Here is a 7,310-nt window from a genome sequence, read left to right on the forward strand (position 1 = left end):
TAAGGAGATTTAATGCTAATTTAAGGACGTTTTAATACTAATGAATGGACACTGAATTATTGATATATTTTTTTGCATTGCTGGTTTTTACTATGGAAACATATGTTGACATTTAACTTGTTGAATCTTAAAGTAACTAAACTATATATATATTGTATATTGAGTATATATTGAGAGAGAGAGAGAGAGAGAGAGAGAGAAGAGACAAAGAGAACACAGCTCAGACTTGCACAGACTGAGCATGAATTGGTGACCACTAATCAGTATTTTTCCACTCGTTACAGGAACCATGGACTCATTTGTGACAAAAGGGTGCTTACCTGTAGTGGGAAAGTGAAAGACAGAAAGAGCATACTGCTGTTTGAAGCCAAGATCTGTCCATATTTGTGCTTTTGAGACTGCCCAGAATCCTATTTTTGGACATGTGCTGTTCCCATCTCACAGGGAGGTACTGTACAGCTCATTTGAAGAAATGATGCATCTCACAAATAAATACATAGCAGTTGAATGACAGACACAGAGGAATTATGGTGTAATAGTTTTGGCTAAAATCAACATTAACAACTATTTTGTTTCGTCATCTCTCCATGAGTAACCAACTCTTCCTTCAGCCTTATACTTTTCAACATTTTTTTCCATCTTTCATGTCATGTCAGAGACAACCCACAAAATGGATTTACTAAGTTCTATGATCTAAAACTGAAAAGTGTAATTGTGTTCTTCCAATAGGAAGTGGAAAGGAACTCCATAACAGACGACTGGGTAATTGTGTTAGGGGAAAAAATGGCTGCTTTGTATCATGTTGTGAGTATTGGACATAGTCTTACACATAATCCACCGCATGTCACTCACATAGCTATAAAAAGATATCATTAGACCTCAATTAAAAGAACTGGGTATGTTTAAGAATAACTAATATTGTGGAATCTTTAACTTACTGAGTAGTTCATCACACTGGACCCAGTAAGCCCAGTAGCCAAGTACACAGCTCCCAGATCCACCACACCATCATAGTGTTCTTCTAACAGTGCAGTGCTATTTCTAGAATACTAGAGTACAAGTTCTCTAAGATGTAGGCCCTCTTCTCTGAGCATGTACTGAGCAACTGAGTATTCCATGTCTGCTCTTGCTGTGCATGTAACATTTGTTTATTTTTTTATTTTGTTGTTTGTTCTGGCACCTTTTGTTATCCCCAAGGTGGCTCAGCAAAGTACAAGTACACAGACAAAACCATCACGGGGACCTAGTAGAATAGTGGGAGGAATCATGAAGAGGAGCTTCATGAAGAGGAAGATCCTCTCTGTCGAGCTCTGACAGATGCATGGAGAGATTGGGGGAGTGCATCGCAAAAGTTCGGGGACCACAGCCCTGAATGACTTAACACCCATAGAGAAAAGTCCAGCATGCAGTTCTGCAAGTCTGCCACTAGGTGAGCCAGGGTGCTCGAGGAGGAAGTGAAGAATGGAGAGACTGCTTGAAGGACACTTCCAGTGCCTGAGAGAACTATGAAAAGAGACAGGTGACGGTGTAGCAGATGCAACATGGGAGTTTTATGTGCATGGAAAGTGTGTGTGTGTGTGTGTGTGTGTGTGTGTGTGTGTGTGTGTGTGTGTGTGTGTGTGTGTGTGTGTGTGTGTGTGTGTGTGTTGTTTGTATTCCAGCAGTGTTGAATTTGGTGAAGCGTGTTCAGACGTGTATTGTGTGCTTTGTACTTTAGCGTGACGCCATATGTTTGGTGGCGACGTATAACTATTTTACCCTTTACACTTCCCAGTGGTTCCTGTTGTTTTCTCTATTTTAATGGGAGGGAGAAGGATGTGCCAGTTTGAACTAGTATTGGATTACATAGTTACTCAGATTCTCCGTCATATTTTGTTGGTCAAATCAAGATGGATAAAAAGCTTTTACCTTAGCTTCTCTCATCATTCCACATTCGCATATTCCCTCCCCTAATTGTCAACCATCCACTTCATTCCAGTCTCAGTCTTTGAAGCACAACTGTGGAAAGCTAAATGAAATTAAAAGCAGTGTCATGTTGTTAAGAAATTGTTTGTTGACGACTGAGTACAGCTGGAATTGTTTGCATCTCTGTTTCCATTGCATGAGTTGTATAATAGCTTTGTTCATGTTACCCATCTGAAAATCATTTTATTGACACCACATACTGAGAACAAATGATCACATATGTCGATGAAGGGGATGTCTTCATGCACATTGGTATCAAACTTTGCTAAGTTAGTTCAATCATCCTTTATCATAGAACACTGCATGTGTTCTGAAGCTCGTACCTGTGCTAAACATTAAAATTCCCCTAAAATTCTCGTCCTTCTCAAAGCCTGGTCCACCACGATCCATCATTCCTTCTCCTCGAACCTCTCATATCTCATTTATAACCCCTCAAGGAAAATGAAACCATAATAGTCCCTTTTGTTCAAAGGTTCAAGATCTTATTTCAAGGCCAGACCTCACGTAAGAAAAAAGGAAAAAATAGCTCCCTCTCAAACCAGGTCAGACAATATGCTATTATCATGAGAAATTATTGTGAGATAACGATTATATCATATTGACAAGGACTGGTGTTGCGTTTGCAGTATTCTTCAGGGCCATAGAATGAAGAAATGCTATTTCATCAAAAGTCGTGGTTCTACACCATTCTACTTTTTTATTTTTACCTCAGGATGGACCTGTCTAAAGGAATCCTTAGCAGTAGCACCGTACACAACGTCCATCATGGCACAAGTTGTGCCATGTGTTGTCTAGCCTTCATAAACATGCACTGTGGTTGAGTCTACCCTTCATAACATGCACTGTGGTTGAGTCTACCCTTCATAACATGCACTGTGGTTGAGTCTAGCCTTCATAAACATGCACTGTGGTTGAGTCTAGCCTTCATAAACATGCACATGTATTTGCAGTTCATGGTAAAAAAAAGTTTATAAGTTTATACATATGGTTAAATGAGAGAGAGACTGGAGGGTTTCGGAGAGAGTGAGATAGAACTCTGCTGCCTGTGTTTGGGCTTCGTTAATGACTCTGCTGCTTGTGTTTGGGGCTTCATTAGTGACTCTGCTGTCTGTGTTCAGGGCTTCATTAGTGACTCTGCTACCTGTGTTTGTGCTTCATTAATGACTCAGCTGCCTGTGTTTGGGGCTTCATTAGTGACTCTGCTGCCTGTGTTTAGGGCTTCATTACTGACTCTGCTGCCTGTGTTCAGGGCTTCATTAGTGAATCTGCTACCTGTGTTTGTGCTTCATTAATGACTCAGCTGCCTGTGTTTGGGGCTTCATTAGTGACTCTGCTGCCTGTGTTTAGGGCTTCATTAGTGACTCTTCTGCCTGTGTTCAGGGCTTCATTAGTGACTCTGCCACCTGTGTTCAGGGCTTCATTAGTGACTCTGCTGCCTGTGTTCAGGGCTTCATTACTGACTCTGCTGCCTGTGTTCAGGGCTTCATTAGTGAATCTGCTACCTGTGTTTGTGCTTCATTAATGACTCAGCTGCCTGTGTTTGGGGCTTCATTAGTGACTCTGCTGCCTGTGTTTAGGGCTTCATTAGTGACTCTTCTGCCTGTGTTCAGGGCTTCATTAGTGACTCTGCCGCCTGTGTTCAGGGCTTCATTAGTGACCCTGCTGCCTGTGTTCAGGGCTTCATTAGTGACTCTGCTGCCTGTGTTTAGGGCTTCATTAGTGACTCTGCTGCCTGTGTTCAGGGCTTCATTAGTGACTCTGCTGCCTGTGTTCGGGGCTTCATTAGTGACTCTGCTGCCTGTGTTTGGGGCTTCATTAGTGACTCTTCTGCCTGTGTTCGGGGCTTCATTAGTGACCCTGCTGCTTGTGTTCGGGGCTTCATTAGTGACTCTGCTGCCTGTGTTTAGGGCTTCATTAGTGACTCTGCTGCCTGTGTTCAGGGCTTCATTAGTGACTCTGCTGCCTGTGTTCGGGGCTTCATTAGTGACTCTGCTGCCTGTGTTTGGGGCTTCATTAGTGACTCTTCTGCCTGTGTTCGGGGCTTCATTAGTGACCCTGCTGCCTGTGTTCGGGGCTTCATTAGTGACTCTGCTGCCTGTGTTTGGGGCTTCATTAGTGACTCTTCTGCCTGTGTTCAGGGCTTCATTAGTGACTCTGCTGCCTGTGTTTGGGGCTTCATTAGTGACTCTTCTGCCTGTGTTCAGGGCTTCATTAGTGACTCTGCTGCCTGTGTTTAGGGCTTCATTAGTGACTCTGCTGCCTGTGTTCAGGGCTTCATTAGTGAATCTGCTGCCTGTGTTCGGGGCTTCATTAGTGACTCTGCTGCCTGTGTTTAGGGCTTCATTAGTGACTCTGCTGCCTGTGTTCAGGGCTTCATTAGTGACTCTGCTGCCTATGTTCAGGGCTTCATTAGTGACTCTGCTGCCTGTGTTTAGGGCTTCATTAGTGACTCTGCTGCCTGTGTTCAGGGCTTCATTAGTGACTCTGCTGCCTCTGTTTGGGCTTCATTAGTGACTGCTTCCTTTGCAGCAGCCTTGCATTGTCTTTCTTTGTAAATATTTTGTATTTTATCTAAAAAATACTCTTTAGACACTGCTAGTCTTAGACACACCTAGACACACTTTAGACACACTTCTTCATCTCTAAGAAAGCCAGAAAAGGTGGTCATCTATATTTAAATATAAGAGTGTTACAATTCAAAACCTTATTTATTATGTTGTTTCCTTTTTATCTTTAATTTCTTTTAATATTTTCTTTTTGTCTTATCTTTGCTTCCTTTTAAGCACATAATCTGTGCTTATGTTTTTTTATTTATTATGTAAAGCACTTTGAGTTGCATGTAAATATAAAAGGTGCTATACAAATAAATATTATTATTATTATTATTATTATTATTATTATTATTATTATTATTATTATTATTAATGATAATAATACTAATAATAATAATAATAATAATAATAATAATAAAGATACTCGATTATGAAAATGAATTGTGAATATGCTAATCTTGCCTCTGGAGTCACGTTTTAAAATATTTAAGGTGACTTTAATCATGATTCTCAGATGTTTCGGTAAACAACAGTGCCATTTAAGATTCAAGGACACCACCTCAATATGGGTCACACTGCTAACAAACGACTGTTAAGTTTGTCCCAGAGTCTGACGCTCACTGTTTACTTTGATCTTCTGGCGTGGTGTGACAGATCAGACTTGGTTGAGGTCAGATGCAGTCCGCTTCTCCGTGGCATCGGCGAGGCGGTGGCCTGCCCAGATTGGATGCTGAAGGTGGGTTAGGTGTCCTCCCTCGGACGTGATCCCGACTGCAAACATGTGGACCCAAGCGGGGCACACGCGTGTGTGTGTGTGTGTGTGTGTGTGTGTGTGTGTGTGTGTGTGTGTGTGTGTGTGTGGTTACACACAGAATGAATGCAGAACAGAAGCTTAAAGAATTTACCTTTTCTAAAGAAGCAGGGTACAGCTATGTTTGTCCGATTAGCTTCATGCCTGTTCACTAATATGAAGTAGTTCCCAAATGTGAGTTGCTCAAATAATGGATATTGCCACATCCATTAGGAAAAGTAAATAATGGATATTGCCACATCCATTAGGAAAGTTTGCTGCAACTCTTCCCTCAAGAAAGTGGAGTTGAAAAAATAAATCCCATTTTACTTTTGAACTATTCATTCAAAAACGACTTGCCTTTGAAGCTGTAACCCATTGACATACCTGACTGTTAATCTCCAATCACTATCACCAAGCTTTTCCCCTTCAGGTGTGCGTGCGACTGTCACAACGTGCCTTAAAGTGCCACACAGCCGTAGCATTGACCCCCAGTGCTCTCTGGCTGCAATGCGCTCCTTTTCAATTACCTGGCTGGCATGCCAATTCCGGGGATGAGAGACCACCTGTCAGGCTGCACGCATATATGTGCATTTTGTTTCCACTTCAGTTGATGGAGCAAAAATTGATTTGCACAGGGCTCAAGGGGGCTGGAGGGTATTAGGAAGCATGTGCGCAGAGAGCCTCGGCATGGAGGCTGGATATGGATCCTCACTTGCATCCAAATCATAATTGGATCCAGGACTAGATACAGACTAAAGGAAGGAGATTCTCTTCAAAAGGTGAACATGATCTGCTCCTCTGGGACCTCGAGATAGTCCCTGTTTTGAGTCTATCTCAACCTCCCCAGCACTACCGTGACAGGTATTTTAGTCTTGTTGATTGCTTGGGGTGTTGCAAGATGGTGTAGATCAAAAATCTGGACTGGATTAGGAAACAGCACTGCATTCGTTCTGTTAATGCATGGCTGTGTTGTTGCAGCGGGTGGGGTGTGGTCTAGGGTGGGACATAACCAGTAGAGAGTGGGAACAGGTTGATTGTTCAGACATGTTCCATCTATGTCTTCTAATTCCTCAGTTCCCTCCAGTAGCTGTTGAAGACCGTGGGATATACCAAAGCCTGTATTATGCTGTGGGCTTCTTTGATTAGTTAGTTAAACTTAGGTTTAATGAGCAGAATACCAGGATACAAACACTATTTTCAAAACAAATTATGATTAGGCCAAAATGTTAACCTGCATTTTGAATGACAACATCAGGGGGGCAATACAACCATGTTCCTTCTCTATACAGTGGAATATTCAATTCAGCTCTTGCTGCCATGCCAGTTCAGCTTCAGGCATGTGATATATTATTGAACCCCCCAAATAGTTTTTACTATTTTCCCACTGCCCTGAACCCTACATTAAATTAAGGTCTACCTCTGCTCACTTACAGGAAAGCCAGAACCAAAGCCCACCCTCAACTTGGTTAGAGAAAATGGGGAAAAGCAGCTAATGTCAAAAGATGCTTGGAATCATTTATTATGGGGACACTGTTTGTGTTAGGGCTTTTTTGTTTCAGAGGGGTGAGGAGGATATTGTCCCCCAAGTTTTCTCTCTATTTTAGTTATAACCATTCTGCAGATGAGAGGGTGAAATAATGTTTGTTTGTTTGTTTGTCTGTTTGTTTTAAACAACTACAGTCTTATAGCTCTGTTAAATGCTTCAAACACTTCTTCAAATGCTTCAAAATGCTTACATTTTTTGCATGGTATGGCAAATAATATATTTGACCAGAGCATAATAATAGCATGGTTTAATGCAGTGGGTGAAATTATGGAAATAACAGTGTCACATGCACAGCAAACGCAGGACATATTTCTCTGCATACTGAGACCAGAGCTAGTGCAGTCATTTTAATTTGCCAGCCAAAGAAGAGCTCACAGAGCTAAAGCCTAAGTTGTCTAAGCTAATTGATGTCTGCCTTTGAGATATCGATTAAGCCTAACTGGCAATGTTTGGT

General features: G+C 41.8%; 1 long non-coding RNA gene across 1 annotated transcript; it reads left to right on the plus strand.

Annotated features, from left to right (window-relative positions):
- The first annotated feature begins 285 nt into the window (after window positions 1–285).
- On the plus strand, window positions 286–1,641 carry LOC143508797 (uncharacterized). The gene is made up of 3 exons (XR_013129476.1): window positions 286–448; window positions 730–804; window positions 1,198–1,641. It is a non-coding gene; the product is annotated as an uncharacterized LOC143508797 (long non-coding RNA).
- Window positions 1,642–7,310: the final 5,669 nt, after the last annotated feature.

This window comes from Brachyhypopomus gauderio, chromosome 2, assembly GCF_052324685.1.
Source record: "Brachyhypopomus gauderio isolate BG-103 chromosome 2, BGAUD_0.2, whole genome shotgun sequence".
Taxonomy (NCBI): domain Eukaryota; kingdom Metazoa; phylum Chordata; class Actinopteri; order Gymnotiformes; family Hypopomidae; genus Brachyhypopomus; species Brachyhypopomus gauderio.